This window comes from Cervus canadensis, chromosome 17, assembly GCF_019320065.1.
Source record: "Cervus canadensis isolate Bull #8, Minnesota chromosome 17, ASM1932006v1, whole genome shotgun sequence".
Taxonomy (NCBI): Eukaryota; Metazoa; Chordata; class Mammalia; order Artiodactyla; family Cervidae; genus Cervus; species Cervus canadensis.
The window spans coordinates 56,988,134-57,007,597 of record NC_057402.1 but is presented as its reverse complement, the minus strand read 5'-3'; positions in this window follow the sequence as shown (position 1 = coordinate 57,007,597).

Here is a 19,464-nt window from a genome sequence, read left to right as displayed (position 1 = left end):
TGTTGTTAATTGTAGTAAAGACTGAAGTGAGCATGGGGGGGAGGCCTGGGAAAGAGCAGAGTCATTTGAAAATCAATTTCCACAGCTGCAACTTTGAAACAGTTCTCTAGTGAATAAGTGGTTCAGTTTCATTGTATTCAAGGTGATCATTCTTTTCTTGTGGGATATCTTATTGTTTCCTTCCACTTCAAGGAGAGAAACTCTTTTTTAACTTTGAGAATTTGCACACACTTTAATTTTTTCAATCTAGAAGAAAAAAAAAAGACTCCAACAAAACAGAAGACTACTCAGTTTTGGTAGGTGGACTATTCTAGGTGCGTCTCATGCCATCCCATCCCCCACCCCAGATCCTAGCACAGCAATTGAGTGTGTGAAGATCCCTTTCTTGGATATCTCTGGTACCTCTTTATTTATTTATTTACCTTATTTTGACAAAGAACCAAGGAAAATTGCATCTTTCATTTTCAAATAATGCTAGAAGGTTTCTGTGCATACCTCCAACGGGAGCCAATCACGGCCTGTTAACAACAAGAAAACCAGTGATCTGGGGATATTTAATGCCGCATTGGCCCTGGGAGAAGGAGGACTCTTTCATTTCGCATACTTTGTCTCTGCCATGGAGCTGGCTGACATAATGGACTTTTACAAGGAGCTCTGAAGCAATTGGCAATTAAGTGGTTTGAAGGGGTGCTTCTGGGCTGCTGTGAAAGGCTTCAGGTGTGAAACGCTTGTTTTCAAGAGCACTGAACAAAATGTATGGTTGCTTTCAGCGCCCCCTTGTCCTTCCCGGGGAAGGGGGGGAGCCGGGGGAGGCAAGGACACTCAAGAGCAATTTGCTATTCAGCATCTGAATGCGGGCGCTTTCTTCCCCCCAGTCCTTGTGCGGCTGGGGAGGGGGGCAGATTGAGATGGCACAAACAGCTCTCCGCACAATGGTAGATCAAGAGAGAGGCAGGGAAAATGAGGCCGGGGAGAATGGACGCCTGAATGAAGGGAAGCCGGCTTGATTGTTAATTGTGGGTAAATGTGTTGCAAGAGTGAAAAGGGTTCATGGGCTACTTTAAAGCTATACCCAAGCAATAAGTATAGAGAGTGGGGAAATAAGGAGATGGTCCTGACCCTTTTAAGGACTATAGTAGTACATCTGGCCCACTTGAAAAAGTAAATTGAGAACTGTTCAAAAAGGTAGGCAAATGCATATGTGTGTTCGAATCTCATTGCTTACAAGGGAAAAAAAAAATCTGGCAGCTCCAATTCACATGCAATGTGTACTTCAAAGTATACACTATTCTTTTTGAGTATTAGTCAATAGGACAAAGATAATACGCAATAAGGATGCTGTCGAATAGATAAATATTTAAAATATGACTTTTCCTCAAGAATACAGCCTTCTATTCTAGGATAAAATATATTTGCACTGAAGCTAGCACAAGGGTAAAGGAAACTTCAAACAGTCTTCATGAAGGATATTGTTCCCTTAGTTCCGTTTCATGTCACTTTTCCTAGTCTGACCTTTACTTCCAACATATTGATTTTTTCCTAACCCAGCCTTGCTTTGCAGAAAAAAGGGGTATTGAGTCTTTGAGCTGCTTACATATCACTATTGTACATGCATCCTTAAAGGTGAAGGAGGCCCTTTCAGGAGATGACTGTCTGACTGACAATGTGATTAGGATTGTCTGAGGACTTTTCATTTTAAATGTAGGAGGCCACATGTATCAATCTGGGAAAAGAGACAAGCGGACTCAAATTGAGTGGTCTTTTAAATGCTTCTCAAAGAGTTCTGGTTTTGCTCTAAGCTATAGCTTCTCAGATAAAGTATATACTACATAAAACTTAACTTTTTCAAACAAGCCTGGAATTCTATATTTTTTATGATGATTTCTTTTCCAAATATATACATTTTATTCAAAACATAATTCATATCAGTTTTCTGGGATATGCTCTTTTTTCCAGGATTCTGGTTTCCAGGTTGGGGTGGGGGGGTGGGCATTTGTAAGACAGAATTCCACCAAATACCAAACTACTAAGGTTAAATTCTTGGTTCTAAGGTTAAATTCTTGGTTCATCCCTTGATGCCATATAATCTTTAGTGAAAAAAAAAAGATAAACAGTTAAAAACTGAATTCTTTCTTCTCCTTGCCCCAAGAAGGCTATTAAAATCTTTTGAGAGATTACAGAATTCTGGAAATTACTTGGAAGTTACTGCCACACAGTCCTTCTTGGGGCCAGAGGAGAGCCATAAGAGGACAAGGAATGAGCCATATTCCCTTCATCCTGTTCCATTCCAGAATGCTATTATGACCATGTCAGCAGCAGGGCCACCTTGTACTGACTGATGGATTATGAATGGTGCCCCTAGGGTTGTGCAATAAGCAATTTTATCTGAGGCCTTGTAAGAAACCGAAGTCAAAGATTCAACACTGTGTCCCTGCATCCCACATATCAGTCCTAACATGTTGGACGGTGTGCTCATTTATGTCCAAATTTTAAAGAACACCTGTTCTCTACTTCTGCTACTACTGTACAGTTTAGCCTAATGTCAGAGAAGAGAGGACTAAAACTTCACACCAATTCTAAACTCCAGCACAGGAGATGGTTCATTTAAACCAACATTCTGTTACGATTCCACTTGGGTCCAATCACTTATGAGATGGTGAGGGTCTTATATATCTCTAGCCTTACCATCTCCTCAAACCCACAAGGGAGACTTAAACAACTTGACTCAAACGCTCTTTTTCCAGTGAGGAATGAGGCTTCTTCATTTCCTCGGAAACATTTAAGGCGTCAATAATTCTAAGGTCCAGAGTCTGTTAGCAAACTGTTTCCTTGGGCCTACTTGCTTCACTAGTTTAGTGTGTCTCCAAAGACTGTGTAAAATCTCTAGGACTGAAGCCAGATTCAGCCTTTGTACCCTCACCCCAAATTAAATCTCAGAGACAGAATTTGAAGTGAAGTGGAAAAGAATAGCTTTATTGCTTTCCAGGCAAAAGGGCCACAGTGGGCTAATGTTTTCAACACTGTCCCACCTGGAGAACGTAGTGAGGAATTTTATAGTAATGGTTTAAAGAAAGTATGATGAGCTCAAGGATGTTCTTCTGATTGTTTGGTGGTGGGGAAAGTGGGAGGCAGCATCATCCATCTTCTAGTTCCAACTGGTGTGGGGTCTCCTTGCTTGTGGGCAGTGGAGAGTTAACTTCTCCCACCTGGTGGGGATTCTGGTATCTGAAAAATAGCTCAAAGATAAGTGTTATGTATATCCCTTAAGGGGGGAACCAGGACCCTGCCCCAGGACTACACTATTGTTTCTTGACTTTCCCTCTCTTGTTTCAGCATCCTATCCCTTCCCTAATTAGCACTGTTTGAACCTGCCCCTTGGAACTCCAGGGAAACTCATGAAGGCTAATTGAAGTCTGTTTCCTGTTTCCCCAATCCAGAACTGGGGCAGGGTGGGGGTGGGGGTCACAGGAAGGTTTTTGTGCCCAGGAGCCACAGGGTCTTGCTTGGTTTTAGGATCAGCATGTCTTCAGCTCCATCCATATGACCAGCTTCTTCACCCGTGTGTTGATATCATAGCAACTGAGTGGGCATTAGGTTTCCTCGTGGAGATAAAGAATAGGCAATACTGAGGTGAGAATGGCACCCCTGCAATAAAAGACCTAAAAAGTGACAGCTAAAATCATGATTGCTGTCCTCAGAGCTTCTAGCTCTTGTCTGAAGCTAGTCAGAAGACTTGATTCAAATCATGGCTTCCTTAAAAATGTGCCGTGTGGTCTTGGGCAAGCAATTCTACTCCTTAACCCTCAGAAGTCTCTTCTATAAAATGGAAACAATAGAATTTTCCCCTTAAAAATAATAAAAATAAAATGAAATAATCAACATATAGAACAATGTCTCACACATACTGAGCTCAATAAATCTTACCTATCCATGTCACTGTTATGATATTCTTGTTGTTCAGTAGCTAAGTCGTGTCTGACTCTTTGCAGCCCCATGGACTGTACCCCGTCAAATTCCTCTCTCCATGGGATTTTCCAGACAAGAACACTGGAGTAGATTGCCATTTCCTTCTTCAGGGGATCTTCAGAAACACAGAGCTGAAATTCATCAGTAAAACCCCTACTCATGAGGAACAAAGTCTCTGGGTGCCTTGAATCAACAGAGAGCCCAAACTCATAAAAGCCAGCATCATACCATCAGTACAAGGAGCTCCTAACTAAGTTCCACAGACTGTCTTCAGTCTTTTAGCAACATGATGGATCAGGATCTACCACTAGGGAGCCAACAGACTTCTCAAGTTTCATCACTGTTGCTGGTTCAGAGTGAGTGCCTTTGTGCCTCTTTTCAGTCTTTTGAGCGGTAGGAATTCTTAAAAAAAAATTGAGAAACATTTTCAGCTTCCAAGGTTATTAGCAGTGGAAATACTTTGTAATTACAAAAATGCTCTGTCATTTAATAAGCAGTATACCTTATATATTCCAGCTAAGCTATTTCAGATCCTAAAAGATGATGATGTTAAAGTGATGCACACAATATGCCAGCAAATGTGGAAAACTCAGCAGTGGCCACAGGAATGGAAAAGGTCAGTTTTCACTCCAATCCTAAAGAAAGGCAATGCCGAAGAATGTTCAAACTACCACATAATTGCACTCATCTCTCACACACTAGTAAAGTAATGCTCAAAATTCTCCAAGCCAAGCTTCAACTGTATATGAACAGTGAACTTCCAGGTGTTCAACCTGGATTTAGAAAAGGCAGAGGAACCAGAAGTCAAATTGCCAACATTCATTGGATCATCAAAAAAGCAAGAGAGTTCCAGAAAAAACATCTACTTCTGCTTTATTGATTACGCCAAAGCCTTTGACTGTGTGGACCATAACAGACTGTGGAAAATTCTTAAAGAGATGGGAATACCAGACCATCTGAACTGCCTCCTGAGAAATCTGTATGCAGGTCAAGAAGCAACAGTTAGAACTGGACGTGGAACAACAGACTGGTTCCAAATCGGGAAAGGAGTACATCAAGGCTGTATATTGTCACCCTGCTTATTTGACTTATATGCAGAGTATATCATGTGAAAGCCTGGGTAGGATGAAGCACAAGCTGGAATAAAGATTGCCGGGAGAAATATCAGTAACCTCAGATATGCAGATGATACCACCCTTATGGCAGAGAGTGAAGAAAAACTAAAGAGCCTCTTAATGAAAGTGAAAGAGGAGAGTGAAAAAGTTGACTTCAAATTCAACATTCAGAAAAATAAGATCATGGCATCAGGTCCCATCACTTCATGGCAAATAGATGGGGAAACAATGGAAACGGTGAGAGACTATTTTTTTTTTTGACTTCAAAATCTCTGTGGATGGATGGTGACTGTGAACATGAAATTAAAAGATGCTTGCTCCTTGAAAGAAAAGCTATAGCCAACCTAGATAGCATATTAAAAAGCAGAAACATTACTTTGCCAACAAAGGTCCATCTAGTCAAAGCTGTGGTTTTTCCAGTGGTCATGTATGGATGTGAGAGTTGGTCTATAAAGAAAGCTGAGCACTGAAGAATTGATGCTTTTTGAACTATGGTGTCAGAGAAGACTCTTGAGAGTCCCTTGGACTACAAGGAGATCAAACCAGTCCATCCTAAAGGAAATCAGTCCTGGATATTCATTGGAAGGACTGATGCTGAAGCTGAAACTCCAATACTTTGGCCACCTGATGCAAAGAACTGACTCATTTGAAAAGACCCTGATTCTGGGAAAGATTAAAGGCAGGAGAAGGGGTTGACAGAGGATGAGATGGTTGGATGGCATCACCGACTTGATGGACATGAGTTTAAGCAAACTCTGAGAGCTGGTGTTGGACAGGGAGCCCTGGCATGCTGTGGTCCATGGGGTCACAGAGAGTCGGACACAACTGAGTGAAGGAACTGAACTCAATACCTTATATTTAAGACCTATTATGCCTTTTGTTTATACCCCTAGTGGAATATAAATAACTAAATTATTTCATCCTACTCCAAATTCCCTCTACTTTAGCAGGAAATATCAACTTTCCTACACAAACCATGTACATTTTTTCAGTTTGGTTCGTAAATAAATGTCTTCATAATTCATCATTTCATTTGTTTTAGAGATTAATTTTTTCCTCTCCACAGGACCTCCCCCAGGACATTTCAAAATGTGTATTTTTGAAAATGTGTTCAGCCAGACTAGTTTTAATAGCTGATGAATTGGATAAAGATATATTCTATTGTCAAACAAATTTGAAAAAAAATGAAGGTTAAACAACATTAATGGTTTCTTCCCTATTACATGACTTCTCAAAGTCTTCAATTCACTAATCTGAAATGTAGTCTATAAGTATATGATATATTTGCAATGCTTTCCAAACTTATTTTACCAAGGAAAACTTTCTTTTCCTCAGTTTTCTGCACTGTCTAAAGCATCAAGAATTTTATTTAACACACTTTAAAAAAAATTCTATTTTGATTTCAACTAATACATGCCATCTGACTTCTTCAGCCTCTCTCCTCCTTCTGGGAAATGTCCACGACTTCTCCACCACAAGCATACGTCTATGTATTATTTTTGAGACTTCATGCAGTTGTACTCTTTGTATGATGTAAGATAACATGACTTCGTAATAAAAATGTGTGGTGATATTTAGTTCAACCTCTTTCTCACTCCTGTTGTCTTTTGAAAAGACAGCATGATTTATTTCAATAATTTTTTAAACTATTGACAATCTTATGAAAATCATCTTATTGACCAAAATATTATAGGTCTCCTCTGCTAGAAAGTATTTCTAATCACATTAGATCACTTTTACTATCATCTCAAGAATCACATTTTTAGCATCAAGTTTTGGTAGACAGTAGATCCTACAGAGGCTCCTTAATGGGACCTAGTTGTCAACAAGATGTTGACAGTGTAAATCTCCCCTCATGGAATCTAAAGGATGACCATGAAGTTTTGGGAAATGTATAAGTGTTGTAAGAAGGACAGAGTAATTGTTTGCCTCAAGCACCCTGAATCAATGAAAATTGAATAAAGACATATTCTAATTTCATGAGGACAAAATCAGGTCCATTTTGACAACTAGTATGTCCTCAAAGCTCAACATGGGACTTGGCACATAAGTAGTTATTCTACGGTTGTTGTTGTCTAGTTGCTAAGTCATGTCCGACTCCTTTTTTTTTTGCGAGCCCATGGACTGTAGCCTGCCAGGCTCCTCTGTCCATGGAATTTCCCAGGCAAGAATCCTGGAGTGAGTTGCCATTTCCTTCTCCAGGGGATCTTCCTGACCCAGGAAATAAAGCTGTGTCTCCTGCATTGACAGGCAGATTCTTTATCACTGAGCCATCAGGGAAGCCCACTCTATGATAGTTCATAACAAATGAATACTATAGCTATGTATTGACAATTTCTGATTTCCATCTCCTGCCCACATACTCCTATGAGGAGTCCTCCACCTATCATTATTCTCAAGGATAGAAAATACCTGGAGAGGTTAGCAAAATACAGATCCTCAGTGAATTTCAGCCTTGTGACCCATCAGTAGGTCCTGAATACCCGTGAAAAGAGGGCACATATGAAGGCCCTGGCATAGCCAGCTTTCACTCAGTCACTCTGTTAGTTTAGAACCCTTGTTTTCAACAAGATTTAAGGGAGTTTACTGAAATGATTAGAAACCTGACTAGCTAGAAGTTGAAATAAGTAGTCAGAGAGCTCGAAGATGAAAGGAAATTTACAGGGAAATCAGAAAGGAATTTAATGTGGTGTTTTAGAATACCACAGTCTTGGGAAATCTGTATGATTCTGATAAATGTGTTAAAATGATCTGCCTTTCTGCAAAGTTTACTAAGATCCCCTAGACAGCTGCATTACCATGTCCTCAAGTAGAAGAAATTCCTCCTTCTTTGCTGGCCCTAGTTTGGTCCCATTTATCTACATCTGACTCCTCATACTTCATACTTTTTCCTCCTCCTCATTCCATCTCCAGGACCATGTGCAGAGCTGGCACATAATCAGATCTCCATAAAAGATGGTGGACAGAAACACTAGGACCCCGAGGAAAAGTAAGTCCCTGCGTTTGGAGAAGTTTCTATCACCTAAAGTGTGGACAGAAATCCCCACAGTATCTACATGTAAACCCAACCAGTTCTTCACAGCTGGTCCAGATTCAGCCTTTTTTGTGTCAAAATAGAAGAGGAAAAAAAAATTGAAGCTTTTCTTTATTTCTTTTTTAATGTGCCTCCTTCCACTCTAGACCCTAATCTCCCCCAACGCACCCTAGGGAGGCAAAAAAACCTGTAAATCTATTTTGAAAATTCAATTTGTTTAGAAAAATTGTGCAAAACACAAGAACTAAAATATTGCTCTGGGTTGAGGCAGAGTCTCTGTGTAGAGAATTCCTCTAAGGATGTTAAGACACTTTCCAAGTAGTTTCCTTATTTCAATGGTACACCTGCTTCTCTATAATGATATAGCTCATGTGTCTTTTCCTTGTCTTTGTTTAGGTAATTACTAGAGTTTACAAATATTCTTTAAAATATAATTGCTGTAGATTTGCCAAAGAATTTCCACAAGCTTTATGCAACAGCTTTTGAATTGTGTTATATGCAGGATCCTAAGTTAGTTTTAAATCATTATTACCTACTCTCACTGTAACAAAATGGGAAATGTTGCAAATTATGTAAATGTTTTTTCCTGAATTTACAATAACTTTTTTTTTCACTTCAAACTCTCAGCCCACAATTTTTTATTAGTGTTTCCTCACAGAAGAATGGAAGCAACCACAGCCACAATGGATTATAGAAACACAACTTTGGCATTGCTACTCAGCCCACTGGTCTCGGTGTCTATGTCAAGCCACCCATTTATCTGCGCCATCAGTGGCGTTTCTTATTGTTGCTATTATCCTGGAATCTTGTATGTCCTGGCTCCTTTTCAATGCCTTCTTGTTATTCAGTCACTCGGTTGTGTCCCTCTCTTTGAGACCCTGAGGACTGCAGCACACCAGACTTCCCTTTCTTCACTATCTCCCAGAGTTTGCCCAAACTCGTGTCCATTGAGTCGATGATGCCATCCAACCGTCTCATCCTCTGTCGTCCTCTTCTCCTCCTGTCTTCAATCTTTCCCAGCATCACGGTTTTTTCCAATGAATTGGCTCTTCGCATCAGGTGACCAAAGTATTGAAGCTTTAGCTTCAGCATCAGTCCTTCCAATGAATATTCAGGGTTAATTTCCTTTAGAATGGACTGGTTGGGTCTCTTTGCTGTCCAAGGGACCCTCAGGAATCTTCTGTAGCACTACAGTTGGAAAGCATCGATTCTTCGGTGGTCAGCATTGTTTATGGTACAACTGTCACATCCATACATGACCACTGGAAAAACCATGGCTTTGACTATATGGACCTTTGTCGGCAAAGTGATTTTGCTGGCTGTTTTTGCAATATGTTGTCTAGGTTTGTTATGGCTTTTCTTCCAAGGAATAAGCATGTTTTAATTTCAATGCCTACCTAGCAAATATAAAGTTGATTTGTTATTTACTGCGTTGGAAAGTGGACTTCCGAGGTGGCACTAGTCGTGGAGAACTCACTTCCCAACTCAGGAGACATAAGAGATGCAGGTTCGATCCTTGGGTCGGGAAGATCCCCTGGAGGAGGGCATGACAACCCCCTCCAGTATTCTTGCCTGGAGAATTCCCATGGACAGAGGAGCCTGGCGGGCTACAGTCTATTGGGTTGCATAGAGTCAGACATGACTGAAGCAATTTAGCACACACACTGATGAGCACATAGAGTACCACACTCATTTTATCTAAGCATTGTTTTCCCAGTGTATTAAATGGGTACAATAGGAGGATCATCTCTGTACGATGCTTATAGAGGCTGCAAATTGTCATTCCTGTAAAATGCTTAGCACAAAAGAAAGTGCTTAATACCTGTTAGCTATTTATATTTATACTTTCTCATCATAGCTGGCAGTTTCAACAATTCCTCTGCGGCATGCAGAATTCAGCCAAAACAAATTTCCCATTTTAATATTCATGGAAATAGAGTTTGCCATTTGTAGTCAGAATATGAGATTATGAAATAGAAAAGCCATTCAGGAGAGTGCATTACCAGAACCAACATTTTAAAACACCAACTCAGCTATCAAAGAACTTTCACATTCGAGTTTCAGTAAAAAGGAGGAAGATGCCACCACTCCCACAGGCCTTTGAGCTCCAGCAAGATGACTTTGAAGCCCAGTACAAAGGCTCGGTGGAGGGCGACTGCATATCTCTTCACACGTGTGGCCACACAGGAACAGACACTTTACATATCACACTTACTGCTGCATATTCTTATCCCTCAAGGCAGTTAAGTGTATCATGGAATTCGTTTTTACTATCCTTTTATTTAAATGCATAATCAGAAGAGTTACCAGGGCAGAGCTAGTGAGAAAGAAAAAAATAGTTCTGGAGAGTACAGTCTTCTGTTGATCTAAGAGCTTGCTTCATATGCTCTGAAAGTTTTATCCTCAGTGCAAAAGTGGCTGAATCTATTGTTCAAAAATTAATAAGCTATAAAAAAGCAATACAATGCTGAAAAAAATGTAACTGTGCAGTTTCAAATCTGGTCTTCCATTCTGAGAATTTCATTCAAGACAATTTACAGGTATGAGTTTCCCAAACTGTTTCCGTATTTTGTTTTTGACCCTTTGCCCTTCACCCTACTCTCTCATCTCTAGCCTAGATGACTTCCGTGTCTATATTTTTTACCCAAACCTCTCCTCCAAACTCAGGTCCATATTTCTGACTGCTGTATGTATGGAGGCCTTGGAAATACATCAGCCTATTTCTTCTCTCACATTTTCTTAATGAACAAAACGTACACGATCTTCAGTCCTAGAGACCCATTTGTTTTAGAGGTATCTGTGTTAGTTGCCCAGAATATTGTGCATTCACCCAACACTCTCCCTACCAACTTCTCAACTAGGTATAGCCATACAGCACCATTATTTTAATTCCTAGGAAAGTCCTCACATTCCATCTATAGGTCCCTCTTTTTCCATGCTCTTATTAGAATGAAGAAGTGATGCCTCATGTTTCAGCTTCAAACTTGTATTCATGAGCCCGTAAGCATGAGAAGAAGACAAAATCATCACCTTTATAATGATCTCAGTACTATTGAGGTGCTGAAGTAATACCAATAGAATCAGCTCACCCTGATCTTCTTGTGAGACAAATTGATTTCTACTTATTTAAGTTTCTCTGATACTACCTTTGCATCAACATTGGTAATCTTCATTCTCCAACAAATATAGGTCTGTTTCTGAATTAGTTTAAAAGTCTCCTGATTCAGTTTTCCTTCAGTTTTCCTCCTTCACGTCTACAGTTTTTTCTAAAGATCATCCTCCTTCACCCTATCAACTAAATGGTACAATGTCTCCTCCTGCTCCAATAAAGTCTTCTGCAACTCCATAGGGAAAAAAATGAGAGGATATTAGTTAAAAAATACATGGGAAAAATTGTCTTATGGTTTTCAAATACTGTTCAACCTCATTAGTCATCAAGAAATGCAACCTAAGACAATGCGATAGTCAACTAGATAGTAATTTTTTTGTCCACCAGATGGCCAAAAATGTTAGAGGCCCATGACAGTCACTGTTTCCAGGGAGGTAGGGAAATAGTTGGACACGTAAGAAGAGATGGATCAGGAGCATAAGATCAGGCATTAGGACTTCACATGCCATTGTCGCTATACCAACCCAACATCCGAGTTTTAGTCATTGAGAACACCACATGCGCTGCTTCCTCTCTGATTTGTCCAATGATTGTCCAGCCACCGGTACAGAGAAGACAGTGAGGACCCACTGGGTGGACAGGGACTGGATGGAAGAAGCTGGAGAGCTATAGCAGAGGGTGTAGCTGGAGTGTGTGGCGCTGGTCATCGTGCTGAACGATGTCTCAGAGGCTCCGGCTGTGTCAGGCATGACTTCTTTAGTTTTAGGTCGTGGGCAGTTACGGTGTTCCTGGGGGGGGATTAGGATGGCAGGGCCAAGACTAATCATTTATTTACGGAGTAGCCATGCTACATCAAAAACAAAATTTCTAACAATTATAGAACAAACAGAGTCTCAGATGTAGAAAATGAACTTATGGTCACCAAGGAAGAAAGTGGGGAAGGGATACATTGAAGACTGGTATTGACACATATACTCTATATACGTTTAATAACTAATAAGAATATATTTGATAGCACAAGGAACTCTATTCAGTACTCTGTAATGAGCTACATGTGAATAGAATTTTAAAAAGAGTGGATATATGATAAAAATAACAGATTCACTTTGCTTTGCTGTAGAAATTAACACAACATTGTAAACATTGTAAACATTTACGCATTGTAAAATGTGTGTGTTATTTGCTCAGTCATGTCCGACTCTTTGCAACCTCATGGACTGTAGCCTGGCTGTCCATGGAATTCTCCAGACAAGAATACTAGAGTGGGTAGCCATGTCCTTCTCCAAGAGATCTTCCCAACCCAGAACTCAAACCCTGGTCTCCCGCATTGCAGACAGATTCTTTACCGTCTGAGCCACCAGGGAAGTTGTAAATCAATTATACTCCAACAAAAATCAATTATATAAGTAAATAGGGCAGTATTTTAATAACCAGTGCAGCTGTACTGGTAACTAACACTTAAATAACATCCTGGTTTTCTCTCTTTTTGGGGCTCCTTTATCTTCCTGCCATTCTTCAGAATATATTAGATGAATACGTGAATGATAGATGCAAGCTAGTTAAGGGATAATGAAGTCAAACAAGTAGAAAATAGAAAAAACAATAATATTGATGTCAATTGTCAATCATTGCCTCAACCCACACAGTCTTCTCAGAGAGTATACTCTATGAACTACAATTTCCCCCTAGGGCCTCAACTGTCCAAAAAGCCAACCCCCAGGCCAGGTTGAATCAGTCGTATTTTCTCAGTTAAAAATTGGAGGTAAGAATTGCCCTCCATTCATGCAGCAATGGGGAGCTCACCAGTCATTAAACTTTTCTTAAACTAAAAAACAAACAAACAAAAAAAATAGTTGGAGCTAAGAGACATAGAAACTACATGAGTTGAATGAAAGTGGACACTTGCCTTTGCTAGCCAAGATCTGAAAAGCACTTTCTACATGTGGGACTTTGCAGAAATTATTTCATTTAGTCTCACTAAAGTAGGTGCTATTTATTCTCCTTCTACAAGCAAGCAAAGTGAGGCTTCTAGACTTTAAGAATTAACTTTGCCCAAGGTCACACAATTGTTAAGTGCCAAGAGTAAGTTCAGAACTCAGGCAGGTTGCCTCAAGACCCTGTCTTCTTTTCTAAAAAACTATCAGTAATTGCTTTCATTTTTTAAAAACTGAAGTATAGTTGCTATCCATCTTATATGTGGCAACTGTGTAGTATACTAATTCACAATTTTGAAAAATTCTAGTGCATTTGCAGTTACTATAAAATACTGGCTGTACTCCCTTTTCTGTACAATATATCCCTGTAGCTTGTTTTATACCTAATAGTCTGTACCTCTTACTCCACTACCCCTGTATTGCCCCTACCCCTTTCCTTTTCCCTCTGGTAAGCACCGGCTTGTCCTCTATATGTGAGTCTGCATCTTTTTTTGTTTTAGTCACTGGTTTGTTGTATTTTTAAAAATATTCCACATATAAATTGATACCATGCAATATTTGCCTTTCTGTGACTTATTTCACCTAGCATAAGGCACCCCCCACCAGGTTCATCCATGTTGCTTCCAATGAAGAGCGTGTGTTCTTCACCACTAAGCACTGAAGAGGCCCTTGATTTGAGAAAGTGGTGTGGTCAACCATAGCTTCATGCAAAGCACTGTTAGGACGGACAGAGAAGCCAAGAACAGAGGAGCCAGTCATTAAAGGGAAGCAAGAGAACAGAGCAGATGCTGGAGAATACAGAACCAAGGACTGCGGCAGCTTTGCGGGAGAGAAGGGCAGAATCTGAGGCTCCACACTCGAGCCTTCAGGAAGCCGACATGCAATTAGAGTCTATCCAGAGATTATTTAGGAAAATTATTTTAGGGAGATTATGGAAGCCTGCAGGATCGGTCATACTTTCAAAGATGATGCTAGCTTTAGAAGCGACCAATCTCGGAAAATGAACTTGAACCCAGATCTGCAGTCACAGCCTGAGATGGGTCTTGACAGAAGCCCCATCTCCTTTCTCAGTCTTCTCAGGAAATCTTGAACTTCAGATGCTCCTCAAACGCTGTCGGAGTGCCATCTTTCACAGATGGCTTGAAAGTAGCATAAAAGAGAAGAAGTAAGGAGACAGGCAGGACAGAGAGAGGAGGGAGGGGAGAGATGGAGGGGGAAGAAGCAGAAGGAAGGAAGGAAGGGAGGGAGGAAACAAAGACACCAGAAGCGCTTTCTCCACCCTGCATGCCAAAAGTAAAATGAAAGCAAAAGCCATGATAACAGATGCATGTTTCCAGCCTCAGGAGGCTCCTGCTGCGAGTTCCTAAAGCTGCTGTCTTACAGCAGTGTCTCCTGTTGGATCCACCGCAAATCAGCTGGGTGGGCCCTCTCTTACAACTGCGTGCGTGTGGGCGCTTCGTCCCTGAGAGTCGCCTGGAAGCGGCTGCCACCGCTGGGCCACAGAGCCCTCGCCCAGGGAGCCTGGAATCGGGCGGCCCCGCAGCCTTGTTCAGCAGTAATGGATTTTTCTGAGATGCCACTCGGAGCCCCTGTAACTGCTGCACCCGTGGTGAGTCAGTTGGAAGAGGATTTATTGCTGGAAGGTGAGTGACCCAGCTGGGCAGAGCCCAGGCCTGGGTGATCAGGGAGCCCAGGGCCGTAACCTGGAGCAGAAGAGGGAAGGAGGGAAGGGAAAGCCCAGGAGGGAGAGGAGGGGCGCCTTCATAACTCCCGGCTCTGACGGTCCTGGACTAGGACGGCTGTGGGCGTAAAAGAAAGATGCCTGCTTGCACTCCCAGCCAGCTTCCCCTTTCCTCCTCGGCCAAACGAACCCTAACCGTCTCGCAGGCTGCGGCTCCCGAAGAGAACACGGATTTGTTTAGTTGCTCAGTGGTGTCTGACTCTCTTGTGACCCCATGGGCTATAGCCCGCCAGGCTCCTCTGTCCATGGGATTTTCCAGGCATGAATACTGGAGTGGGTCACCATTTTCTCCTCCAGGGGATCTTCCTGACTCAGGAATCGAACCCTCATCTCCTGCATTGGCAGGTGAATTCTTTACCGCTGAGCAACCAGGGAAGCCCCAGAGCATGGAACAGCGTACAACCAGAAGGACCTTGCAACTATTTTTTTAACCCCTTAGACTTACAGAGAAAGAGAACCAGGTCCAGAGAAGCTACGTGGCTAGAGCTCAGACCAGTGAATGGTCACACAGATGGAAGGGAAGGTCTCTTAGTTTTTAGTTCATCAACTGTTCTTTCACCAGGAGAAGCTTGGAAAGGGTGAGGAGATGGATATATGTGGCAGCTTCACAGGGACACAGGCCTAGATTGAAATGCTTTTGTACCATCTAAGTGTTGTGAGATTTTTGGAGGAGGAAAGTTAATCTACGTGCATCATTTTTCTCAAGGAGACACACATACGCGCGTGCACACACACACACACACACACACACACACCACTAAATCCATAATTGGGAGCTGTCAGAATTCCTTGTTGATATTTTACATGAGTCATTATTGTTAACTCCAAGGCTTATGAACTGCATTAACGCAGATGAATTACTGTACCTCTTTGAGTTTCAGTCCCTTGATGATAAAACAAATACAAGAGAGAGACACCATTCCCCCAAAGTTATGATGAAGTGTGTATGCTCACAATATCCAATGCATGTATAGTACTGCCTGAAACAGAAGATCTCAATCAATGTCTGCTGCTTTGTTATCCATATTAGTATCACTTCTGTAATATCATTTTAACTTCTGACTTACCTTCAGGTTCAAGTTTGGAGGCTTCCCTGGTAGCTCAGACAGTAAAGAATCTGCCTGCAATGCAGGAGACCAGGGTTTGATCCCTGGGTCAGTAATATCCCCTGGAGAAGGGAATGGCAGCCCACTCCAGTACTCTTGCCTGGGGAATTCCATGAACAGAGGAGCCTGGAAGGCTACAGTCCATGGGGTCACAAAGACTGGGACATGACTGAGCAACTCTCACTTTCACTTTCAGGCTCAAGTCTAAATTCCTTAAGTAGGCTAGCAAAGAGTCGGACACGACTGAGCGACAGAACTGAACTGAACTGAACTGAACTGAGGCATCTATGGTTCCTCCCGACCTGGCTCTCACGTCCACTTGCAGCCTTGTATTTTGGGAAGCCTTTGGGGAACTCTTGCTCCTCACTCACCTCCTGCCTTCTTGCCAGTTTCTCTTTTCCCTGCATGTGGCCTTTCACATGCAGGTCCCTGTTTCTGAAATTCCTTTCTTCTCTTTTTCTTTCCCTGGTGACCACTAGTTGCCTATTAAGACTCAGTGTGATTGTCATTGCCTCCCCCCTACCACTTCTAGGCTGTGCCCCAGGATACGGCCCTGTCACAGCAGTTACAAGCTGATGAGAACCCTGGCTTACCTGCTGGTCACCTGCCTAAACTAGGGCCATTTCAGGACAGGAATGTGACATTTATCTCAGTGAGCCCTGTCCCTAGCATGGCTTAATGCTCCATAAACATCTGCAGACTGAACAATCCAAATCTCACAATAATACAGCCTCGGCACTGAGCACAAAGTCTTACACATTTTAAGAACCTGACAAATGTATGCTAACTGAGTATGTGAATAAGTGAGTGGGTAACGAGAGGATATTTCATCTCTGTAATCATGCAACATTTTCATACCCTATGGACCAGCATTTCAAATAAAAAAAAATACTACTTGACTGCAAAATTAGAGAAGTGGTCAACATTTAAAAATCTTCAGCTTTTAACTCAGCAATTCTATGTACAGAGAAAAGTTTGGTGAATCCCCGAGCCACCAGGTAATGTGGATTTAATTAAGTTTTGGTAGGGGATCAAATGATTTGGTACCTTCTAAAAAGGAAATAATATGGAATTGTTATCTTTTTGACTGATTTTGCTAGCAATTACATTAAATTTATGGAAAAGCAGAGATTTGATTAATCCTTGGTATTGCAAAGACTGACTACAAAGATTATTGCCCCTTCCTGGGCACATCAGTTTAACTGTATATTTTCCAGACTTCCTTGGGTTAGGTTGAAACCTGAAACCATGTGACGGAGTTCTGGCCAATGAAATGAGATCAGAAGTGATGCTCACCACTTTTAGATCTGATGTCAACCAGCCTGAGATTCCCCATGATAAAATTTCTCTTCCATGGGTACTTGGAAGCCATGATCTGACAAAGGCAAAATCATAAGATGGAAGAAATTTTGGGTCTCTGCAAAACTTCATGTAGAAATTCCCCCTTAATCAACCACATTGGACTGTGACATGAGAAAGCAATCAAAATTTTGTGTTTTGTAATCTATTGAGCCTTCAGGGTCTTCTTTGGTTTTGTTCTGTTTTTTGGCATAGTCTGTCCTAGCATAGCACTTTGAACTACAGAACTGCCAAATAAAATCTTCACATTTTATCACCTTGGTTTAGCAGGAAGTTAGTGAAGAAAGGGAAGTGACTGGATGGATAGCTGGGATTCTGTGTTTGGTAGTGGCAAAATAGTTTGTAAAACCCTAGATGCTATAACTTGGAAGGCAGACCATGTGCTTACTGAGCTTGTGACTGTGGAAGAAGTCGGAAAGAGGAAATTCTCTCTCTTTGTTGTTTATTACTGTCTGCATTTGCAAGGTATTTGAAAAAGAATTCTAGAAAGCATTGACTACTTTGCAAACAAAAGTGAAAAGGAATGGACGTTCAAATATAGGGAGACTTCAGGATAAGAAAGGTTAACAGTTTCTAGACCCTGAAGAGTAAGCTTTGGGATTGATGAAAGCTTATGTGAGATTTCCCAGTTGACAGTGAGTCAGTCTTGAAGGTCAGATCAGATACAGGATGTGGTCTACCTAATGAAGGCAGCCATCAGTAAATTAAGAGAAACATTTGAGAGCTCACACAGAGAAACAAGACATACATGAGGTACATCTAGAAGGAACACTGGGTCTGGTTATGATGTGCAGAACTGCTGAAGACTAAATACATCAGAACCTATTAAGTTTCTAAAGAAACTCTGTTGCCAGAAACCCATCCATTTGATCTAAAAAGACTGGACTTCTTTAATAGAGCTTTCAAACAATCCTTGGGCAGAAAGTGGGCTACAGAACTATGTTGCCTCAAAACGCCGACTTCCTCAAGGACCATTTCAGACAAGGTCTAGGAGGGGAATGGACAGGAGAAAGTTTCCACAAGACAGAAGAAACCACAGAGAATATGGAAAAAGGAACTCCTCAACAGGGAGCAGTCGAGGAAGCCCTCTGACAGGGACACAGGCTAGGGGGTTCCACAGTTTTGGCCTAGTGGGATTTTAGGGGTGTTCAAGACCAGCGACTGCTTGTGATCCTTTATCTGCTCTGTGTTTTGTGGTGGGTACACTGTTTAAGGGATCAGGTTCTCTTCTTTTTAATGCATATGTCACTAGATCACTGGAGATTTTTCTAGACCTGTTGGAGAGGACTGTGTATCACAGGGATGTCTTGGACTTTGAGCCAGAAGCAGAAGTGGCTGAGACTTTGGGCTGTGTCTCTTGCCATGAGAGTGAGAGCAATCTATTTGGAAGGGGATAGTAACATTTGATGAACAGAGGATGAATTATGATAGAGATGGGCTAGATGCCTACCAAAAAATGATGGAATAAAGATATTAGGTTTTCTAAAGTTAACATCCCATCCTTAAGGGTGTCTGGGATTTTTCAGTAATTGACAGGTTAGGATGGTCAGATTGAAGAGAAGGAGTGTAATCTTTGTGATCCATCACAGAGCTGTTTGAAGATGCCACAACAGTCCACCAGAGACACCTGAGCTTGAACCGTTCTCATAAATCACCTAAAGTAATTATTTCATTTCATACTCCTTGACTTATTTGTTTGATAAAGATTTATTTAGTATTTCTTGTGTAAAGGAGCCAGAGGTACCTACAAGGTACAGCAAAGCCAAATCACTGCTCCGCACACCGATCAGTGCGCAAAAGGAATAGGAGATGGAGCAACGTCTCCAAGCACTGTGGAGCCACAAAGAACAAGCTGCTGCCTTTCTTCTGAGGGTCCCAGAAAGGCTCACAGAGGTCAGTTGCCTTGTCCAAGCCCTACAAGTGGCAGAGGTCAAATCTAAGATACTAGTAGGAAAAAATGGATTCATATGACATTTAAGTAATAAAAGTAATTATCATAGCATTTTCATATTTCTATGCATAGTTTTCATCCTATCTATAATATTACAACTTGCATGAACTTGTAGAATAAGCTTTGGCTAAACAAATAGGTCTAGGTTT